The 24,170-nt window shown below is 46.9% G+C and overlaps 1 long non-coding RNA gene across 1 annotated transcript; it reads left to right on the top strand.

The window, feature by feature from the left end:
• Nucleotides 1–9,093: 9,093 nt before the first annotated feature.
• Nucleotides 9,094–20,948, top strand: LOC138110388 (uncharacterized). The gene is made up of 4 exons (XR_011150909.1): nucleotides 9,094–9,177; nucleotides 13,501–13,636; nucleotides 16,181–16,231; nucleotides 20,893–20,948. It is a non-coding gene; the product is annotated as an uncharacterized lncRNA (long non-coding RNA).
• The last annotated feature ends 3,222 nt before the right edge of the window (nucleotides 20,949–24,170 follow it).

Below are 24,170 nucleotides of genomic sequence, written 5' to 3'. Positions count from 1 at the left end.
GATCTCTGTGTGTCCTGGCCACTGCAGACACAAATGACATGCCTTTGGAAAACTGCAGAGACTGGTGGGCAAGCTCCAGGGCCTGGGAAAAAACCAGCAGTGGAAAACCCACTGGCACAGCCCAAACCACAGACAGCCAAGAATGAGCTGTTACAGCTTGCTCATGGGGGAAAAGAGGTGGATTTGGTCTCCTTTGGGCCCCATCCATGGAACACATGCAATGTTTCATCCGTCATGAAAATATCTTGAAGGAAAAGCCTAAATTTTGGTGTTGCCAATAACCCATCTGTACATTCAGTGTGGTTCCGTGTCCCCACAGGGGAGGAGATAATGGGCTTGCAAGGATGTTTGCTGGGGGGAGACAAGACTGAGGAATGGAGGGAATCAAAGACTGCCATAATTTTTTTGGGGAAGCCTCAATGTAGTGGCTTACTGGAACGAAGAAAAAGGGAAAGAGCAGCCTCTGTCACACCATCTTTTTGGGAAGAGACATGGAATTGCTCCATACCCTAGAAGAAAGTGCCCCCAGTCTGCTCAGACCTACTAAGAATGCTTTCAGCATAAGAACAGAAAAAGGCTTGAGAGCAGTTGCTTTCTTTGCGGGAGCAGGAGTCAGGAAAAAAATAATGTATTGAACAGAATTTAAAGCTTATTCTTCATTTTTTTGTGGTAGCAGAAAATCCCCTCAGCAACCCTCTGAAAAGAGTTAATATCTATGATATTTCTGATTAGAGAATCGTAGTGGCCAGTGTAGGTAGGACTGACTGCTACAGTGAAGTGCCTGTTAGAGCCACAGGAAGGTTTTTTAGTTTATTTGCAACATCACAAACATGTCACTAATGATGGAGGTGTCTTCTTGGCTGCTAAGAAGTGTAGGGAAGGTATTGTGTACCATATAGTAAAAAAAAAGAGTTATCCCCATTCATTTACTTTGTTGCAACTGGGGGGTCTGCTCCATCATTTCTTGAAGTCAACAGGGAAAATATTATTGACCTGATGAGGTCTCTCTTTGCCCCACACCTGGCGCTGTTTCCATTTGAGAAGTGCTACCACCGATGCTGGATTGCTGATGAATTTTTCAGTAATGTGCGTGTGAAAGTAATACTACCTCAAGGGATGATTAAATCACCGGGTGTCTCAGTCTCCAGGATGCAGCTGGACACATCCTGTCAGATGCTGTTCTTCCATAATTGACCTGAGCAGACTTTTTTATAAGGTTATTCCTCACCAATAGCTCATACTGGTTCTATGGCATCAGTGTTCGTCAGGCTTTCTTGTGAATCACCAAACCAGGGGGTGGATAACTGTTACTTTGGTTCCTTGCTGAGAGTGTAAATAACAGGCACAAATCGAAACCCCCTTATTGATACAAAATAAAAGTCTACGGAGTACTCAGGAGGTAACCTGAAAGGAGAGGAGATGATGTGCTTCACATTTCAGCTGGAACAAATGCCACTACAGTGCTGACATTTTTCTGGTGGAGTCAGTTTTTTTCTCAAGTAGCAAGTAGAACGGGCTGGAAAATGGCATTTCTCTTTAGTGAGATACTTAGAAGTTTCAACTTTTGGGTTTGTTCTGATGTGGAGCATCATCTCATCTTAATGAGATCCAAAGAGAATGAGGCAGGGACATGGTGACAGGGACTCATCCACCACCATGCCTTAGGTAATACTGATGGCCAAAATCTTGCTCAGTGTAATTAGCAATTAGGATTGTAATTGTACCCTCCTCATACCCTGGGGGCATCCCTGGCTCCCCCATGCCAGTGGGTAGAGGGAATCCTGCATCAGGTGGAGCTCTGCCCTGGATGCATCCAGATCCTCCTGCAACTAGAGAGGGAACTTGCAGAGGATGTGAGGTGGGAAGTGACCACAGCATCCCACCACACAGTTCACAGGGAAGAGCAGGCAGTCAGGGGAAAATCAGGAGAAAGAAAATGTTGGCTACATTTCTGTGATCCCACTGGCAAGATATTAGGTATCTGTGTTATGGCTGACTCCACAGAGGCAGAGAGCATCACACCCTCATAAATTGTCACCAGACTCTTGGGTGTAAAGATACAAAAGATATTAGTTTCTCTTCTCCCCAGCACCACAGCAGGACTTTCACATTCCATTTTATGTGGAAGACACAAGCAAGTTTGCAGCTTACTGTTATCTCAAGGTCCTATTTGGTCTGCTTTTTAATACTGCAGCCTAGCAAAGGAAGACTTGATCTTCCCTCGTTCACCCATGTGAAGCCATCAATGAGCATCCATCTGTGTGATTGGCCCACAAAGTGTGCCATAAGGCCTGCTAGGGAATCAGCTGGGAACCAGGACCCCAGGGCCCCCACACCAGCACCTCCTGAGAGCCAGCAGCTTTCACTGTCAAAGCTGGGGTTGGGGTGCCCAGTGCTGGGCTCCTCCAGGGGAGGCATGCTGGGTGCTGGATAAGCAGGGAGTGAGCGTGGGTGTGCCCTTGGATGGAAAAACACAGGGCTGGGGGAGATTAGAGCTGTGCATTGGTGAGTCATAGGAAGTGAAGGTGCTGGGTCAGTCCCGAACTGAATGAGGAAGGATTAGGAGCCAGACCAGGTGCAGGATGCCATAACCCCTATGGGAAATCAGATAAGGAAGGATGGACAATGCATCCTTCACACATGCTGCTGAAGTCTGGTTTTGCCATCAATTCCTCCCGTAGTTACCAACATCACCACCACCTTACCAGCCTCTTTTCTGCTCTTAGCTGATCCTGGGGAAAGCAATTCAGTGAGAGGCAGGTTGGATTCCCTCTGTATTTTTCTCTTCAGAGTTCCAATTCTGTTTAGCACAGAAAGATAGACCAAAAAGCAGGTTTCTCTGAAGAGAGAGCTGTAAATATTTTATGTCTAAGTCAGTCCTCTGGAAAATACTACAGCTTAAACAGAAAGTGTTTCCTACCTGCCAGCAGAGATCCTGCCTGAGCCTCAATTGCATTGAAGGATGTATGTGGATATTTGAGCAAAGAAGTTTCCTCAGCCTGCCCTGTCCTTCACCAGGGAGAAAATTATGGTGATTATGGCTGTGCTGTCTGTCAGGGTCTCAGTGTGACAGAACTCTTCCTCTCTGACTCCCATCACTGAATAACCCAGGCACTGCTGCCCATCTCTGCCTGCCCCACAAATAACCTGAGACTCCCTACTGCCTGCACCTGGCCTGGGACTTATCTCCTTTCGACCACCAGTCACACTTTCCTCCTCTCCCTGGCAAAGGTAACCCAGCACTCTCTCTGAATGAGAGAGCATTATAGGCATGGCGTGGTCTAGACATGGCGATGGGGACAAACCAGCCCTCAGCCAAGAAACTCCACTGCTCCTCGAGACGCAGCTGTCCAAGACCTCACCAGTGTTCAGGATATGGACAATCTCCCATCCAACCTCACTCATGCCTGAGCTGCCTTATGAGGAGAAGCCCAGAAAGGCTTTCCTAGGAAAGAGTGTCTGTTTTCAGACAACTTTGCAACAACAGAGGGATGGCCTCCCTCATCCTGTTGACTGGTATGATCATCTGTCTCCATTTGCTCCACTCTTTTGGGGGAGCACCATGTTTACATCTGGGCAGATGTGTAGCAGAAGACAGGTGCCATGGTGAAGACTTTTCTCCCACCAATTCAGAAGAACTGGTGAGCAGGATGATGAGCAAGGGATGGGAGTTTTTATATGGGCACCCAGGGACACAGCTCAGGTGATGTGGCTGGAGAAAGGGCAGGAGGCTGGTGATATCCAGCACCATCCCTTGTCCTCAGCACAGGGTAGGAAGAGAGGAAAGAGTGGGTTTACCCACTTTGTGGCTAAACCTTTCTGCAGCAGACGCAATGCAGTGCAATGACTGCTCAACTCTGCCTCGCCCAGACTCACCTGGGAGCTTGGCTTGGGCTGAAACCATCCACTCCATTTGTGTTCGAGGCAGATCGGTGCCTCTGGCTGTAAGTCTCCTGGGAATCTCATGACTCACAGCATTAGAGCCATGGAGTGCCGTGAATTACACAGCACCAGCTGCTCACCCTCCTGAAGGCAGTTTTGGCTCCCCAGGATGTTTGTACAGGAGTGGATGAGCCTGTGCCATGGTGGGGCGACCACAGCCCCGCACAGACATGCCAGGAGGAAGGTAAGAACGTGCCCTGAGTCAACAGGCCTGGAAAAGCCATTAGGACTTGGTATCCCTGTAATTACGAGCCTACTATGTAGGTTTTTGTTGTTTTTTTTTTTTTTTAAAAAGCTTAACCCAAAGTCTCCACACAAATGTCCATCAGTTGACTTCTATCCAACCAGTGATTTCTCCAAGTTTCTCCCATTACAGAGTTGAAGTCTGGTGGCCTCCTCATCCTCCAGGATGGATCCCGATGCACCAGAACCTCAGGGGCTTGGTGGGAGAGCTTTGACACTACTGGTGCTGCTCCTGCTGGTCTACAGCTGCGGTGAGTGAGTCAGGGTGTGAGGACAACCGTGGAACACACCAGCACAGCCAGGGCTCTCTCAGCTCCTCCCCTGTGCATAGGTGGTGGCACAGCCAGAATCGTTCACTGCTCCAGACTCTGGCTGCCACCACAGCCAGCACTGGTTGGCGCCGTGCTGGCAGTCCCCAAAATGCCTCTTGGTAAGAGCTTGAATGCTCTTTCCTTTGTGGCCAGAGCTATGTCATTGGAGAAGGTATGGGAATGCAGGGTCTGAGGGTCTTTGTTCTGTGGCTGATATCTGCTTCTCCTGGACCTCCTGGCTTCCAGGATACACAGGCAGTCTGCAACCCACCTCATGCCTGGCAGCATCCCAGCCTGCTTGCGCTGCATGAAGGTGCCAAGCACAGCCAGATACTGACAGAGGTCTTAGGCAATGCTGGCTAAATCTGGAACTGGGTGATAAAACCAAGCCTCAGAGTTGGCTCAAATGCTGCACAGCACATTTCTCTTTGTCATCCAGTACACAGGGCTGCTTGAAGCCCTCCTGGCCCTGGGAATGGGGGCTGTTTGCCTCCTAGGTGTGAGGTTTTTTCCTGGTAGCTGGCAGCACTTAACAACCAAGCTCAAAATTTTATATAACCTCCTGAGTACCATAAGCTGTCAAGAGACATGATGGACGGTAATGGTCATTCAGGAGATGGAGCAAAAACCAAGATCTGTTCACATCTGCTGCAGGTGTGTGGGCTGCCTATGCTCAAGTGAGCTTGTGGAGGTCATGTAGGATTTGGAGGTTCACTTCTGGGATGTCCTTGTTGTAAATCATATGGGAAAACTGGCCACTCTGAAAAAGGATTGCAGAGTTTGAACATCTGCTGGAGCCATTCTCACCATGGTAAGACCATATTTTTCCTTGCAAGAAGGTGGGGTAATAAAGGCCTCCTTCACTGTTTGCTCTTCATTGTCACCCTCATCTCTTCCCATCTACTTGGTACAAGTGGCTTCTCTGGAAACTTACCTTGCATGGTATCCCATTGTCTCATGCTATTTATTCCTCTTCTGAGACTGCCTGAGGTGCCATTTGATCATGGCAGATATGCCTTTCCTGCTATCACTTTCCCCAGGTGCTTCTGACTCAAGGGAAAACCCAGGAAGACACCCACCATCCTTATCAAGATGTAACTAGCCCAGACACCGCTGCATCACATCATTTTTTCGTTCCGTGTCACCGATGACTCAGCCTTCATTAGCAGCAGTCATCAGGGACTATTTCACCTACATTTCCTCCTGGCTAGAGGCCATCCCATAACCTGTGCAACCCAATGAGCTTCAGATTGTCTCTTCCAGGGCTGTGGCTGATTTTGAGACTGTGCTGCTCCTTCTCCTTGGCACTTTCCACATGTGGTGCTGCAAACTGCTGAGGAAGGTGGGAAGCAGACAGTCCAGCATCTCCACTAGCTTTGGCATTTTGGACATAGGAATTAGCAAATCCCCTGTTTGAGAACATCTCCTTGCAGGGCTACTTCTGGCTGTCGAGGGATTTAAACAGCCCATTAGGGTTTTTTTCCCCTCTGCTGTGTTTCCACAGGTTACTTTCCCATAGATAATTACGTGACTCAGGAAGACAGACACATACCTCACATACTTGTGGGAACCATAATGCGATAGGTGGTGTAGAGCATTTTGAAGCTCTTTGAACACACAAGAGCAGCTGAATTCCCGTGACTTACCTACCCAAACCAAAGCAAGTCCAGGCAATGGCTACATAGTTTTTGTGGAGCTCTTACCCAACCAAGGACAAATATTTCCCAGGAAAGGTTTGGTCTTGCAGCACCAAGGCACAGACGCTTTTTGTCACCAGAGAAATCACAGGTGTTTTGTCAGGTAAGGTTTACCATTTCTACTTTACCATTTTTTTTAAAATGTCTGAACTGAGGCTGGAACAGGAACACTTCCTTCTATGACTGCAAAAAAAAGGCAGTCGTGTTTTCTGAGAGGTCAGGGAAACAGCAAAGAGAAATTATCCTCTCTTAAGCAGATAAGTGATTGTTATGGCTAAAATATCCTGGCAGCTAATTGCCTGTGAAGATAACTGGCAGAGCTGAGGCGTGGTGGCATTTGGTTCTGCTAGTTTAGTACAGACAGCTCTGCAACAGACACAAAAGGAGACACAGGCTTTGCTTCAAGTGCTTTAACATTTGAATTGTGGAGTTGCAATTCAATTTGCTGACTTGGGAAGAAAACCAGAGAAGTAAGGAAGAGAAATTTTATTCCACATGGTGACTTTGAGGACCTTACAGATCTTAAACTCACCTCAAATCTGTATTGATATGTGCATCCAGCACCTCCTGTACTGTGTCATCAGAGCAGTGGTGCTGCAGCACTGTGAAGTGAATCCTGGTGTCCGGCCCTACCTGTGGGATGGCTGGGACAGGTTTGTGAGCAGCTCCATTTGGGGGATACCCTTGCTCAGGAGTGAGAGTAAGAGTTTGGCTGAAACTAAGGATTCTCTTTTCAAAGGTGTTCAACACTTTGGTTATCTGTGTAGCTAGAGGTGAGCTATTTAAATGAAGTCATGACAGGTAAATAGGAATTTATTTCTTGGTTTGCCTCCTACCTTTACATCCAAAGGGATGTAGAGGATAGATAGGAACTTCTAGAGCCCATCCCCATCCGTGTAGGTGACTTGAAACTACCCACCTGCCATTATGTCCCCTAAGACCAGATTGGTACATGAAAAAAGGGCTTTGTCATACAGAAAGCTTATCAAAAATGTTTTGGGGTTCCTGAGCAAAGCTGGGATTCTGTCCCCAAGCCCCTTCCCTCTCTGGTCATCCTTGCAGCCCTGAACTGAGTCAGGGGGATGATGGCTGTATTTTTGGGAAGGTTCCCTTTGGAGGAGATTGTGTGTTTCCTGGCTTGTGAATGTTTTTGTTTGTCGGGGTGAGGGGAGCAATACAACTTGCAGCTTGCCCTGACATGTGCCTGCTGTGTGTAAACCTGCAGCTTTTATAAAAAGGGCTCCTGTCTTGAGAACTGTGGAGTGTTCAAGTGCTTCTTGGCTCTGGGCTTCTCCTTTAGCTGTCGTAAGATCAGATTAATGATGTATTAGTTCAAGATAACTGCCATGAGATCATGTAATTAGTTTGTGATCATGCTCTGTGCCAGTTGGCTGAAACTGATGCTTTTAAAAAAGCGTCTTTCAGACCAGCTACAAAAAGAGCTTTTTGATTGATGACATTAACAAATAGCTCATTAGTTACCTTTTGGGCTAATTAAAGGAGAGCACATCCAAGGCAGTAAAGAACAGCTGTGGGTGATTAAAGGCAGCCATCAGGCTGAGCTCTGGGGTACATGAGAAGTAGTTTATCACCTTGTGCCTTTCACTGTGCCCATGCTGCTCCAGGTTAAGCGAATTTGTAATGTCCCCCTCAAAGTCCTGATCATGCCCTGCTCAGCTCTGTAAGGCTCAGTCAGACCTTCCCATTCCCGCTCCTATTGCCTTTGGGCAGATGAACAGCTGCAGGAAGGCAGTGCCTTCGCAGGGCAGTGATACCTGCCCAAGAGCAGCTGCTGTTTGCCCAAGCGACAAGACTTCCCTTTGGCACTGCTCCCACATTCCGAGTACATGGCCTTTTTGACACAGAAGTTGTCAAGAAGTTTTTACTCAGAGCAAAACTATGAGTCAGGAGATACTTTAACTTCTCTGGACTCATTGGGTTTGAGAAGAATCTGGGTTATTGTGTAGGCACCATAAGGCCACTTTGGTGAGCATGGGGAGAGAGGTTCCCAGTGCATCCCTGATGAGAAGGCAGCTATCCCTGTGTAACTGCAGGGTGCTGGCAAGCATCACTGATAAAGGGATCTGTCTCATTGCATTTAATCCCAAGTGTGATTGCTGCAAGGCTGCTGCCCGAGACCTTCTCCCACAGTCTGGCCAAGCTCTTTCCTTCAGTCCCTGTTTCTTGTCTCAGCCTCAGTTCTACCTTGGCTGCCCACATCATCTCTTTGGTGTGGTGAATACAGATCCCAAACACCAAAAGCTGTCCGGAAGCACGTGTTGGGGTCAGTGCCCTCTCTTGCTGGAGAACACACTAGTAATGGCCAGCCACTCCTGTAGGGTTTGCAACATGAACAGAAACAGATTTTTCTCCCTTGTTCCAGCCTCCCTCTCCAAACTGATACTGAACACCACTCTCCATGGTGTGCTCCCTGCTGCCCCATCTACCAGACCTCCTATGACTTGTGACCACCTCAGCTGTTGTGTAGCCTTTTCTCTTGCTGCAGTCCCTGCTCATGCTCACTCTTACACGAGGCTGCTACAGGCTGGTGGTAGCTGTGCAGTCACTAGCCCTGGCCTGGCAATGGGCTGATGTGGCTTGGGGCTGCCCTGATCCCAGGAACCAGCTGTGTGGACCCCACACTACCTGGCTCCCCCAGGACAGATGCTACTCAGAAGGGATCACACATGAGCTCTTCTTAGGTGCTACAAGGTGTTGGAAAGGTTGCTCATTAAATCAATCGTTAAATGCAAAGGGCTCCACTGTGCTATTCTGGGGGCTCAGACCAGCAAGGTGCTGTGTGAGTATCACCAGCCCTAAGTGATCACCAGCCCCAGGTGGTCACCAGGCCCAGGTGGTGATCTACCTGGATCAGATTGTATTGAGTATCTCAGGAAACTGTGCCCTGCTTTGTCCCTCATGGGGAAGAGAAGTAGCTGAGTTTGTGTCTTCTGGAAGAGCCACTGAATTTTACTCCCAGTCAAGTAGGTGGATGCAGTTAGAGCTCTAAACCTGAACCATATGCAAGGAGACATGATAGCTCAAAGAAATGTGAGCTCCTTTGTACAGCATCTGCATCTCCACTCAGTAGCACTTGAGCCATGTGGATGGAGCCAGTTTTGAGGGCAGTGTTTGGGCAAACACTTCCAGCCTATACTTGTCCACCAGATCAAGCCTCTGCCTGCTGTAGCATTTAGGGTTTGACGCTTTAATCTCTTGTCTGTCTGGGTTAACCTCAGGTCATTGACTTTTATTTTCCTGCTGTTTTGGCCATGTGAATTCTACAGTTTATGGTACTAAAAAAATATCCCCGTTCAGTTGCTGAGTTCCCTGAGAGGCTGGCTGTGTGGCAGATTGTCTTGAACTGGAAGTGCTCCAGAAGAGGAGCTTAACTGGGGCTTGTGCTCCAACAATCACTCCTGACGGATTAGAGGGATTGTAAAACTTTGCTGAAATGGTCATTCCAATATTATGCTATTTTATTCTGTGGTTTGGAAGATTGAAGGTTAGATTGAAAACGGACAGTGCTTTGTGATCTGCATTGTTGTTATTGAGGTACAGTAAAAGCTCTGGAGTGAAAGGACTCTTAATGTATTCAGTCCCTATCATTTTTAAAATACTGTATCATGATATAGGAGGAATGTGAGTCTTTTCTCACCTTGTTTTTCCTCAGAGGAATGGTGGAAGCTATCAGTGTGTAAAATGAGCACCCCTTGCCCTAGGTGAAGACTGCACACAGAACCTGAGTGCAGGCCCTTTGAAAAATCTCACATTTTATTTGTCTTCTTGAAAGATGGAGGTAATGGGTGTTGATTTTTGACCATAGCAAGGCTGAGCCCTTCAAGCAGCTGGAGCTGTCATCCCAGCCCTAGTGAGACAACACCTTGAGCAGTGATGCCTCCTTCTCCAGCTCTGCATTTTAGCAAGAGGTGTATTGCATGAATATAAATGCAGCTAGTGGGCCCTGTCCTGTGTTTTCACTCATCCCTTTCCCTCCCATCCCATCCTGTTGGGCAGCCACAGCGATAGTGGGCACAATGCATGCATTGTGGTGAGACAGGGACCACAAACCCATCGCTGATGCTGGCACTGAACATCCAACACCAGCAGCCCGTGCTGATAGCAGGTTCTGCTGCGCAGGGAAGAGATAGATGCCCCAAAACTATAGCTTTGGGTAAGCTTAGTCCTCAGTAAGGACTGAGGTTTATGATCATCTGGGTGTTTCTCATTGCTGGTGTTATTGACCTAAATAAATTTTGACCTTTGCTTTCTCTAGTGTAGGTTAGATCTTATGTGTCAGTGAAGTCAGAAGGTTTTACATCTGCAATTAATCTTCTATGTGATGAGAGCTCCGGACTCGTGTCTATATGATTTCATGTCTATATGATTCTGAGCAGAGTGGGTCAGCAGGCAAAGAGCTGAGGTTCCTTCTTTCAGAGAAACAAGTTAATATGGAAAAGCCATTTTATCTTCTATGCTATGCTGATAAATTGCCCTTTTGTTCTTTCTCTCTTATACTTTTATTGAACTTGCAGACAAACCCCTCCCTTGGCAGGTAGAAAGAAGAAATTGCCAACAGTACACACTGAAGAGATGCCTTTCAGTAGTGTAGCTGTACAAATAATAGGTTTTTCATTTCAGTGGCTGAAGGGAAAAATTGAAAATACTTTTCGGTTTGGATCACCCCCTAAAGGAGAATGTTTCTTTTCTTCTTTGATTTCTTTTCATAAGCATAGCATGAGACATTCTGGTTTGAGATTATTTACTGCTTTTCATAACTTAAAAAAAATAAGAAAAAAAAAGAAAAAGCAAAGTAGGTCACTTTCAAACCAAAACCAGCATTTGAAAGAACAAGAAAAAAGTTTCATTTTTTAAATGTCAAAATGGAGCCTTGCTGCTCTTCTCAGGACTCTTTTTTTCTCTTTCAGCTTAAACTAATTACATAGTCAACCCAAATTTGCCTGAAGTCTCAGTACCTCTTAATTGCAATTCAGGTGAATTTGCTACGTCAAAAAACTCCAGTCCAGTTCTGCCTGTGCGTGCAGTGACCTGTCCTGCTTGCTGCTCGCCAAACGCATATGGACAAGTATTTAATCCTACTCAGTTAAGGTGTTGAGCAAGAGAACATGTGAAATGACTTCTTGCAGGTCTGGCCAGCTGGGGAAGAACCAGCACACTCCTGGTTCTTGCTGGTGGGGTCTGGCAGTGGGCTGAGGTAGGGGCTTTGGCTGTGCTGTGCTGGGAGCCACTGGGAGCCAAATATGTCAGTGTGGAGCTGCTGCCCCTTCCTGCAGCTCCCCCCAGTAAGATGGTAGCTGAGAGGTACCAGTGCTTGAGAAGTGCAGTGGGATGGCTCAGCCGTGCTTTGCTTCCCTATGGAGACAGGGCCCCATCCATCTCTTTCTTGGCCTCATTTGCTAAGGAGATGGTGCTGATGTGATGGTGTCCCTCCATTGCTATCTGCCTGCCTCTCCCAGGAATGCCTTCAATTAGGGTCATGACCGCATTAAATTACAAAAAATTCCTACAAATAATGATGAAGAAAATCAGAGACCGAGTAGAGATGATCAGCTGCCAGTGTGATGGGGCTCGTGGGACACACCTCGCCATGAAATCAGCTCCATTGCTGCCTTTTGGGGTCTGGGTTTGCCTCAGACACTGCTGAGGAAGATCCTTGTTGTCACCTCCTTTTCAGCATCTTCCAACAGAGGCAAAAAGTTGTTGCATCACAACACTTGTATGCTTCCTTAATAAATTAGAGGTTGCTGATACTGGAAGGACTCTATTCCCTTCCAAATCCATGCAATCCTGAAGGCTTAGGGGTGCATTAAATGCCTGTATGTGCTACTCCACCAGGGATCATAGAACCACAGAATCACAGAATTGCTTGGTTTCGAAGGGACCTTAAAGATCACCTAGTTCCAACACCCCAGCTGTGGGCATGGGCACCACCCACTAGCCCACATTGCTCAAAGCCCCATCCAGCCTGGCCGTGAAGACTTCCAGGGATGAGACATCCAGAACTTCTCTGGGCAATCAGTTCCAGTGCCTCACCACCCTAACAGTAAAGAATTTCTTCCTAAAATCTAATCTAAATGCTTTTTATAAGCCACCTTTAGGTACTGGAAGGTGCTATATGGTCTTCCTGGAGCCTTCTCTTCTCCAGGCTGAGCAACCCCAGCTTTCTCAGCCTGTCCTCATAGGGGAGGTGCTCCAGTCCTCTAATCATCTTCACGGCCCTCCTTTTGACTCACTCCAACAGGTCCATGTCCTTCTTGTGCTGAGGACCTCAGAGCTGGATGCAGCACTGCAGGTGGGATCTCACAAGGGCAGAGCAGAGGGGCAGAATCCCCTCCCTCACCCTGCTGGCCACTCTGCTTTGGATGCAGCCCAGGATGAGGTTGGCTTTCTGGGCTGTAAGCACACACTGTTGGTTCATATCCAGCTTTTCATCTGTGAGAACACCAAGTCTTTTGCAGGGCTGCTCTCCATGACTTATTCTTACAGTCTTTGCTCACATCTGGGATTGCCCAGATGCACAGGTCCAAGGAGTAAAGGGGAGATAAAGGTCTCCAGGAAGATTCTCAGGTGCAATAAACCTGTAGGTTTCCTGACTGATAGTCAAGAAAATAATTTAGTGTCTACACCAGAAAGGAACTTTTTAGGGTGGAGAGCTCTCATGTTAACTGCTCAATAATCCCCATCCTTCCCTGGTGGCTCAGAGCCACTACTCCAGGGCTGGGACGGCTGTGAGAGCCAAGTGGCCAGTGGTAGCATTGCCTTGGAATGTATAAATTATTGTAATTTCCAGCCTTCAACTCCTGTCCTTGGAGGAGCTGGGATGTGGGAAAAAGGGCCAGCAAGCCTGCCCACTCCCCTTGCTTGCCAGGACCTGACGGCTGGGCATGTAAAGCCAAGACACACATCCCCGATGGATGTCCTTGTGAAACATCACCTCACTCAGAAGTAAAACCCCATCCCTGCAAGTATCATGACAGATTAGGAATTTCTCGGTGTTGGTCAGACTGATAACAGAAAATGGAAGATGTCCAAGTGTTGGTGGCCTTTTGATGCAGTAGGGAGGCCTGTTGATGTGGTAAGTCGAGGCGCGGTAGAGTCAGCAACTCCTTGGTCCAAGAGTTCCCTGTGAGCCATGTGGGTTTTTTCTCAATTTTTTTCTTAATTAATTTTCTTTTTTTCTCCTGAAATATTGACAAGATTTTCCTCTGCTGAGGTGAGCTTCTCAGCAGCTGGCTATGGTCTAGCAGCACGACAGATTCTCAGTGTATCTTTTGGTTATTCCCCAGAGAGAGCAGCAGGAGGTATTGCAAGCAGATCTTTGATGCTGCGGATCAGAGATGGACCCTGGTGAAAACTGGAAGCTGGATGAAACAAACTGGTTGTCTCGTGGTGGGATCCACCCCTTTTCCAGTGTGAAAGGAGGTAGGATGTGATTGATGATTTTTAATCCACCCAGTGAAAGTGCTGAGAGCCTTCCCAATGCGCTGCTGCCCTTCACTGTGCTTGCAGTGGTCCCAGGGGTTTTGCTGGGCTATATTCAGAGCCAGGCAGTACTTGGTATGAAGGTGGGAAAGGTCTGACCCAAACTGTCACACTGACACAGGCACTTGGTCTGCAGCTTCTTTTCCCTCTTCAGAGTGGACTTTCAAAGAAAAAAAGAGAAGAAAATAAAAGAAAGAAAAAAGGCTCCAACACCCATCTTTTGGCCAGTTAATGTGCCACTTGTGCTAGATGTAACCACCCTCACTCTCCACAAGCAGGACTCTGCAGATGACCATTGTTGGGAAGGAGTGACAGGAGAACTGATAAAATATTCTCTTCAATCACATTTGTGTGGGATAATTTAGGATGGCTGCAGGATACATGCTGTCCTGGCAGTGACAGGGGGGCTGCCCCAACTGGGGCTCTGTGTGCTAGGACTGTTCAAGGCTTCAGCCCACCTTAGCCGGACACAAGATGTCCCACCTCAAGGCTAGGGTTCATTGCTCTCTAGAAATTGCCTGTTTCAGGAAAGCACCCAGGGCAGATGCAATGACAAGTAGCCAGCAGTTCTTTTTCCTCTATTAATTAATCTCTACCTAATTTCCAGTCAGCTGCTCTTACTTGCTTTTTAATCCCCATTTGAACATTTGGCAGGAGCAGCCACAAGTGCTCCTTCCTCAGCCCCAGGTCATCTTTGTTACCAGAGGTCCCTGTCCCCTGGGCCAGCACAAGCTGTCCCTTCCTGGGCAAAGTTCCTTCTTTGTCTGGGATGTGCTGTGCCCTAGACTAAAACCAAAATAAACCTACAGCCTTCCAGATGGCAGCACCTTGGGAACGGAAACACTTTGCTTTGGTAAAGTGCTCGCTTATCTCCATCTGTTTCCCTTGGCTTCCCGCTGGTAGCCCAGATGCTGGGGGAAGGGAAAGGGACAAACCAAGAAGCAGCATCGCCTCCTTTTCTGTGAGAGCTGAATTACATAAGTAGCTTTATCCTTTTGAGCCCATAGGTAGATTTATGCTTTTGAGCCTTGGGTTCAATATCACCAGCAAAGCACCACTGGGCAGCATCCTTATGATAGAACATCTGTTGCTTTTCCAGGTACCCAGCCCAGGGTGGCTCCAGGGGACCAGCACAGGGATGCTTCCTGCAGTCCACTCTTTTTTCCCATTAGAACAATCTCTGCTTCTGTCATTTCTGAAAAGTCTTTCCTATGTGCATGGTCTGTGTTATTGTTTATAGCTGTATTGGTTAAATGCCCATTGACTTCAGGACTGCAATGTACTTGTGTCTGTAGAGGATGGCAGAGTCACTGCCATCACGAGTTCAGAAAAGTGCAAACCAGATGAACAATTGAATGTGGATGTACATTGGCTTTTGGTTTTTTATGCAGCCCATTGCTATCCTAAACTAGTGGCTCACGGTGTTTTCCAACTGTTGGGCCTAAGAGCATTTTATAACAGGGGGCAAGATCTCTTAGAAAAGGCACAGGTATGGATTGCTGTAGGGCATCATGCCCCTGCCCTTCTTAAATGCCCTTCTGGAACCCCTAGGAATACAGCGATCCACAGATTCCAGACCAAAAGTTTTTTGAGTCAAGCCCATTCATTGAAAAAATGCCATGAATCATAAAGGGATAAAAAACCAACACGAAGCCCCCACCCACTGCAATTTAATTTTTTTTAAAAATATGCATTGGGTTTTTCAATTTAGCAACACTTTTGACATTGCAAGAAATGTTTGAAAATAGCAAAATCCCCACCAAATACAGGGCACAAATGGAATTCAACACTTGGCCACATGTTCCTGTGTGGTTGTGGGTCTTACTGGCAGTGAGCGATCTGTGTGTGTTGTTCTCTGCAGCTGGGACCAGACAAGAGTGGGTGGGCTCATTTATGGGATGCAAAATAAACCCCTACAAGTTTTTGATGAGAGATGCCACCAGCTCAGGGATTTCCAGAGACCGTGGCCTAACCCGTCACAAGTACTGAGTTACTGCGGTGCTGTTATCAGATGACTCAAAGGTTTGGTCAGCCTCTGAATAATTCTTGCTCCCGCTGGTTAAACCTTCTCCAGCTGCTGTTGTTGGAGGAGACTGTAGCATACAGGAAAGCTTTGCTGCAGGCAGGGTGCTCCTGGCCATGCCCTAAGCACCGGGTAAATTGAAGAAAGGGAGTGAAAAGCTGTGGTACGGACAAAAAAGGGAGCACCGCCAGGGATCCCAGGGAGGGCACAGATGGGGCAGTGGAGCTTCTGCTCCTCAGGGCTCATCCTGACAAGTCTCTGTCTTGAGATGGTTCTGAGGTTTTTCAATAACAGCTGAATTAAAAGAAAACCCACAACATGCACATGAAACCTGTCAGGGTGAACTGTAAGCAAGCTGAGCAGGGGCTTATCAGAAGTGTGATGAAAACAGCATTGTTACTCCACCTGTACTCATCTACCTCTCCAGCTGACTTCCTGAGCATTTGTTCTTCTTCCCTCAGACAATGAGCTCTCCGAAGGTGCCCCAGCCCTCTTTGCTCTGGATCAGCTGGGTAAGTCCATGCATGACACATTTTCCTCTCCCTGTTTTTTCTATGTTGAGTAATTAGGAGATGACTTAAACAACAGGGCAGCTGCTGAATGCTTTAAAATTTATCAGCAGCAGTGCCTCCTTTCTGTGTTGTTTTTTAATGCCATCCATCAGAGAGATGGAACAACTTGACAGTAGATGTGTTTGATACATTTCTGTGTTAAATCGATGCAGGGTTTTTTCCCCTGGGAGAGAAGCTGTTACCTTTCTGGTGCAGAGCACTATAGGATGCTGTTGTTTCTTGGCTGGGGGTTTGAAGCTTAGCCAGCAGGTGGTACTGGAGTTTATGTGACTTTCTGGCACCTTGCAAAATGATGAGGGATTTTTCTTCACCTGGGAGGCAGAAATAGAGATGTGTAAAGCAAGAGTGAAGAGTAACACACTCAGAGAGAAAACAACCTCAAATGGACAAGGGAAGCTGAAGGCTTCAGAGGCTGAATCCATGGGGGAACCTCATCTGGCAGTGATCTCCCCTGAATCCCAGGGTCAAGGTCAAAAGAGGTGTGATTCTCAGGATGAGTTAGAGATGTTCTAGGTGGGGTGGGGTGAGGACTTGAGCTGCAGGATGGGAAGCTTCTGAAGGAGGACTTCTGGGCACCCAGCACTGGAGGTCTGATGTGCATGGAAAGGGGAAAATCACAGAATCACGGAATGGGTAAGGTTGGAAAGAACCACAGTGGGCTCATCTGGTCCAACCTTCCCACTCAAGTGCCATCAATTGCACAGAGTTGCATCTAGATAGCTCCAAAATATCTCCAGTGAGGGAGACCCCCCAATCCCTCTGGGCAGTCTTTTCCAGTGCTTGGTCACCCACACAGTAAGGAAGTTTTTTCTCATATTTAGGTGGAACTACCTGTGCACCAGTTTCTGCCTGTTGCTGCTTGTCCTATTGCTTGGCTCCACTGAGAAGAGCCTGGGTCCATCCTCTTGACACCCTCCCTTCAAATACTCATTGATAAGTCATCTCTTCATGAGGCTGAACAAGCCCTCAGCCAATCCTTGCAAGAGAGATGCTCCAGTCCCTTAATCCTCTTTGTAGTCCTCCTCTGTATCTGCTCCAGGAACTCCACGTCTCTCTTGTACGGAAGAGCCCAGAACTGGACCAGCCCCCAACCCCTCCTGAGAAGAGCATGCTGGAAGGCATGAATAAGAAGTGCTGGGAGATATGCCAGTCTCAGGACTGGGTACCCTGCCTTGCTCTGTGGCAGCATGGTGGGACCGTTCTGGCACACTGCAATGTGCACCACCTTGACACAACTGAGCACTGGCCCTTCCCCACAAGGAAAAGGCACCCTCCTCTTCATTTTCAGGGCAATACATTCTCCATACTTGGAGATATTCAAAAGCTCTCTAGACACAGACCTGGGAAATGGGCTGTAGGTGGCCCTGCTTGAGCAGGGGATTGGACAAGATGAACTCCAGAGGTCCCTGCTAACCTCAACCTATCTGTGATTCTGTGACTACCCTGCCACTCTTGGAACCCACCCTGACCCCAGTAAAGATGATACACATGCATTCACAGGGTACTCACCATGTATGGCACTGGTGGAAACTTGAGATAGGAGGGTAACACTGCAGGAGCCCAGAAAGTGGTTTTTGTCAAGTATAGCCATCTCCAATGTATATTTCTGCTGCTAGGAGACAGGTTCTTGAAAAAAAATCCTAGAAATACAAAAATGCTTAAAAACTGTATGATGCCTCACTGGTTCTGGAATGGGTGGCATATCAAGTGCTTGTCCTCACTTCCAGTGAGGATATATACTTGATCACATTTTAAAGTAGTCCCGTGTGAGCTCTCTCCACTTGGTGTCAGGATAGAGACTGCCCTGGCATGCATTCACCCAGAAGAGTGTCTTAACAGGGAATGGGAATAAAACCAAGAGCCTTCTTTTGGCTGCCTCATTCATTACCTGATTCTGTTTAAAACATGTAAAATAACTTCAAAATGCATTTTCTGTGACAGAACTTGGACCAGCTCCTTTTATATTCTTGGTTGTGCTTGTCTTATCCCTTGAACAGAGTCTTTCCTCAGTGGCATGTGCCCACCTCTCCTAACCCTGGTATTTAGTGACAAAGAAAAAGCTCCCTCTCCCAAATAACAAGTTGTGGTTGATTTTAGGAGGAACTCCTCAGATATAACTTTCCTCTGCACAGCAACTTAGACATCCCTCAGCCTGGAAAGGATTATCCAAACCAGTGCTTATATCACCTTACAATTCCACTCTCCTTTCCAAACATAGCACAAGACGTGATTACTCCATCCAAGGTAGACAAGACAGACAAAAGATATGAGATAGCAGAACAAGTAATGGAAATACAATCTCTCCTCTTGCCTTCCTCCCAGCTGGTGAGTTTTCAGCTGGATCAGTCCCCTGGCCCAAGTCAGGCACAGCTGTCTAGTCTGCAGTGCCAGGCAAGACAGACGGTAAGACCAAGCACAGGTTGGAGAGAGAGAGGACAAGACCATGCCGGTAGCAGCTTGGATTCATGCTGTGAAGTGATTGTGTAACCAAAGAATACCAGGTCAAAAATACTCATCTCTGGTCAAACCAGCCACCTAAACAGCAGGAGTTATTAGTAGAGGAGCAGCAGATAAAAGAGTATTATAATAACAACATTCTGAGACAAACCATCAATATTTTAATAATCATCAGGATAAAAATCACAAAAAGGCAGGTCTGAGCAGGACTTCAGGGAGACAGATACACCCCACTTCTGCCTGGAGGCAGGGATAGTGGCTCCTGTTCACCCATCACCCTGTGTGCAGGACCAACTCATCCTAACAGCCTTCCTAGGCAACTCACCCCAGTGCTTTGCTGCACTGGAAGGGTTTCCTCAGTGTCTAATTAGATTTCCATAATTTCAGCCAAAGGCAGGCATAAACACGAAAAAGGCCTTCCATGGATCAGACTGAGAGTTTCTTGCCCACTCTGCAGGGGCTGAAGGGGGCATTCAATGGAGGATCAGTGGAGTGTATCCCTTTCCTCCTGCTCAACATGTCTTCCCTGACCTCTAGTCCTGTCTCCAGTTTTCTGTCAGCTTGTCCCAGCTTGCTGTCAACTGCAAATGTGAAAAAACTGTGCTTGGATTTTGTGTTATTTGTGGAAATGCTGATCAGGACCAGATTCATGAGAAGTTTTTTTGCATCACATCATACCACAGGCAACTAACCTCTAAGAAAAGTTTTGACCAGACATGCACCCACCTTTTCATATTTTCTTGTAGCCCGTGTGTTCCTATCTTGCGTAGAGTGACCCCATATGACACAGTACCACAAGCCACACTTACACACCAACACATACAGCATCTGCACCTCCTTCTTCACCTACCTGGTTTATCACCTCATTGCAGCAGGTCAGATGAATCTGACAGCTCTGTTCTTGCTGAATGTGTGCTGGATGTTACTCATACTCTCCTTTTCTCCATGTTTGCAAAAATTTTAGTGATTCCAAAGCTTCCATGATTCCAAAACTAACCATGATTGGGAAATCCTTCCTAACTCTTCTTTCCCTCTTTGTCTTAACGATTTGTGGTCTGCTTTGTCATGCCTGACCTTTGAAAACCTCTCTGTGGTCTGCTGCTGTGCAAGTCAGTGCATGGCTCACCTGTACCTTGTGCAGTAAAAACATTTCTGACATTCCCTGGAGAAGTACCAGGCAAGGGAGGCAAAAATGACTGAGGGAGAGAGCAGCTTCTACGAAAACATACTGAGAAAACTACTGCTGAATTGGGTGGAAAAGAGGTGCTTGAAGGAAGGTACAGTAGAACTACAAGAATTATGAATTGGCATAGAAGTAAATAAGTGCAGGAGAGACATGGACATAATGGACATGGTCCAGCAAAGGGCCACAAGGATGATGAAGGGATTGTGGCACCTCTCCTGTGAGAAAAGGCTGAGAGAGCTGGGTGTCATCAGCACAGAGAAGGAATGGCTCTGGGAGATCTCATCGATGTGTATAAATACCTGCAGGGAGGTTGTAAAGAGGTTGTAATCAGGCTCTTTTCAGTGGTACCCAGTGCCAGGACCAGAGGAAATGGGCACAAACAGAAATACAGGAGGTTCCCTCTGATTATCAGGAAACAGTTTTTTTTCTATGAGGGTGACCAAGCACTGGCACATGTTTCTCAGGGAGGTTGTGGACTTTCCATCCTTGGAGTTATTCCAAAGCCATCTGGATGTGGTCCTCGGTAACAGGCTCTATCTAGGTGGTCCTGCCTGAGCAGGGTGGTTAAACCAGATGACCTGCAGAGCCCCTTCTGACCTCAACCAGTCTGAGATTCTGTGAAACAGGGAAAGGCTTAAAATAACCCAAAGGAAGTGTGTCTTCACTCAGCACGTAATTCCTCTGTGCAACTTGCTGCCACAGAATGTCCAGGGTGCCAAAAGCATGAATGGGCTCAAAAAATGATTAGAACACATCATGGGAGAAAGGTCTATGAAGGGCTCTCAAACTTGATGATGCAGTTAAACTTCTGGCTCAGGAAGGCAAGTGGGATCATGTACTAGAGGAAACAGCACTTGTAATGTTCTATGCATTTTCTCTGCAGTCATCTACTGGAGAGGACACTTGGAGCTCTTAAACTTTGCAATAATCCAGTGTGGTCCTTCTTGTCTTTCCTTAGGTCCACAGTGACTAACCAGAAGAAAAAAACCCAAAGCCACACCTTCTCTTCCTTTCCCTTCTTTGCCTGTCTCTCCTCTCCCACAGCTTTGGCTGCTGGATTTCAGCAGATATGAATCAGACGGTGACTGTTGTGTTCCTTTTGTTCTGTAAATGATTAAAACAGAACATTTCACACTTGCTTTGTGGCTCAGTAGAGAAATGCTCCATTTTCTCCTTGGCAAATCCTGAGGTGGAACTTCTGGCTATGGAGAAAGTGAGATCAGGGAGAGAAAAACTATCCCAACAGAGGAACATGTGCAGACTGCTTTTCTGTCTCTCCCGTGCTTGGCATATCTTCTCCCCATTTTCCATTTTCTCATCCCTCCTCTCTTTTCCACCTCCTTCCCACCCCACTGGCATTTTTTCTGCTTGCTGCTTTAAGATGATTTAATTGAATTTCAGAAAAAAAGAAAGCAGACTGAATGAAAAATGCAAGGTGAAAGCCCCCAGCGCAGAAAGCCCTAGGAAGAGTAATGAGAATGTGATGAAACGGAAAAATAAAGTGGGAGTAGGGAGTATGAACCTCACTCTGCCAAAATCAAGATGAATACGTATGGGAGATGCAATATCTCAGTGGAAACCCCTAGGACCTGTGCCTCACATTTCCTGACAGCCAACCAGAGGAGGAATTAGCTGGTTGTACTATTTATAAGTGCACCCTGGGCATGGCCAGCTCGCTGGAGGAGGCTCCCCACAACAGCGGCTTGCAGGAAATACTGCTTTGGTGATACTGACCGCCTGGGGAATAAACACGCCCAGAAACGAGATCTCATTGGATATAAAAGGGAAGAGAAAACCCTGGTCCCTGCCCTGCTTCTTCCCACTGCTTCACAGCCATCCAGCTGGTTTTTTTTTCTTTGTTGTTCTGACCTCATCCCATACTGAAGCGCATCCAGAGAGCGAGTGCTCTGCTTAGCTGTCTTCTGCCAGAAACCAAAGAGGTCAAGTTATTAGAGAAAAATGAAAGCTCTTTGGCAGAACTGGAAAAACAGATGTGCAGAGATATTTCTGCTGCCTCCAAACACAATGCTGCCTATGAAATGTGTATCAGAGGCGATCTGAAAAATATGCACAGTTTTTGCAGCAGAAATCTTAACAGTGGCTAGTTATTTAGCAGGATGGGTTTCTTTGGGGCTCCCCAAACCACTGAGTTTACTGGCTGCTAGGTTACAAGATTACTTAAAAACCTTCTGCAGATATAGTTTAGAAAGTCGTGCTCCAGTGCTGCAGGAGGATCTGCCTCTGCCCAGTAGCTAGAAGTCATTTGGGGATGGTGAGAATGGGGAGATGCGTCTCTGCAGGGCACGTAAAGCCTGTGACTATCAAGAAGAGATAGGGTATTCTGCACCTGAGGTATGGTAAGGACATCTTTCATGTCAAAGGCTTTGTGGCTTTTATTTACTAAATTTGCCTGGGTGGAAGTTTCTACGCAGTGTATTCTGATTTCTTGATTCAGCTCTTGCTGTGGTCTCAGCATTGCAGGGCAGCTATGTGGGCCATCCCCAGAGGTGGTTTTAATGGGGCTGGAACCCTCTGGCTGCCCATCAGCCACTGCTAAAAGCAGCAGCGACAGCAAGAAGTGGAATTGTGTGCAGGCATTTGGGGTTGCCGCAGTGTCAGGCGGAGCGGGACAATTATTTGTTTGCTTGCAGCATTTGGAATCTGTGGGATTACACGCATGGTTGGCTGCAAATGCAGCGAGCATCAATACCCGGGTGCGCCCGTAGCTTGGGATGGCCACATCCCTGCTGCAGGGTCTCAGGGGTCCGGCCCCAGGTCTGTCAGCAGCAATTCCTTAGAGCTCCCCAGCTGGCAGGTGTTTGGGATGGTGCAGGGATGCTGAGTGGTGCAGGGGGCTGCTAAGGACCAAGCCATGATGGCACCTGGAAATGCTTCTCCCTCCCCATGGAGCTCACCAAAGTGCTTGGGATATCCATAAGAGGTGTTTGTTTTCCGTGGCAGGGTATGAGACATGGGATGTGTGGATAATGTGGGTCTCCTGAATCCATGGCTACCAGGGAGAAGCAGGAGGGAGGCAGTGAAAAGAGATAGCATTGTCATATCCACTCTGCAGACCTGACAGCTGGAGTTATGGTGGCACTTGGTCCTGGCTGAGCAGATTAGAACTAAAAGGGGTGAAAAATTAACTTCTTTCGTTCCCCAGATTCCTTTGAAGAATGACATAAAACAAACAAACACACAAAGAAATATTAAAATATTGGAGCTATTCCCAAATTGAGAGAACAATATGTTTTAATAAAATATATAAATAAAAAAATTATTAAGTACATGTAAAACATATTAAAATATTGGAGCTGCAAAGGGGAGAAGCTTGAGTGGCAGTTGCCTTGCCCTCCTGGGCAGACACAGCTCCCCAGAGGTTATCTGGGGATAACTTCTGAGAGATGTAACAAACCAAAAGGGGTTAGAGAACTCCCTCTCCAATCTGTCACCCTTTGTGGCCACTTGCCAGTTATAAAATCAAAATGGAATTGAACAGGAAAAAAGATTTTGGAAATCATGTGCAAACACACACCAGAAAATTGATTACATGAGAGAAAATTGAAACAATACCTTTACTTCAGCAGAAAAAAAGGGTCTTTTCCTTGGGAACATAACAGCATGGCTCACCAGGTATTTGCAATGCTACTGAAAGACAAGATGGCAGATAATCTTTTTTCCTGATATATTTGTTCTTCTAGCACCAAAATCATCACTGATCACCATGTAGGAGTAGGTAAAAGGGGAGCACAAACTCTGGGGCCAGAATGAGAAACAAAATAAGCCCTTGAACAGGATGGATCTGCTTGGCCAAGGGCAGTACAGCCAGATGGCCCCCATGACACAGACTGGGAAGCAGAATAACCATAATAATGTGTCCCATTTTGCCCAATCAAATTATAAAATTGGAACATGACAAAAAGTACCACTTGAATTGCTACTTTGAACTGGACTCATGGGACTTACTGGACAGCAGTGCCCTCATCCCATTTCATCTGCCACAGTGAACAGGCACTTAACAAGCAAGGGCAAAATTTCACCTTCATTTTACAGCTGAACTGGTTCATGGTTCACCTGCGCTTATAAGCAAAGCTAATATTTATCTCTGGGAGAGGTAGGAAAATCTGAAAAATCCAAGGCAATTCCTCTTGGGGACTCAGGTGTCTAACTCTATTGTCAAGGTTCCCCATGACTTTGCAAAGGCAAATTTGAATTTGAATTTAGGCATTCAAAAAC

This window comes from Aphelocoma coerulescens, chromosome 1, assembly GCF_041296385.1.
Source record: "Aphelocoma coerulescens isolate FSJ_1873_10779 chromosome 1, UR_Acoe_1.0, whole genome shotgun sequence".
Classification (NCBI taxonomy): domain Eukaryota; kingdom Metazoa; phylum Chordata; class Aves; order Passeriformes; family Corvidae; genus Aphelocoma; species Aphelocoma coerulescens.
The sequence above is the reverse complement of the archived record's forward strand: the minus strand, read 5'-3'. Positions and strand labels throughout refer to the sequence as shown.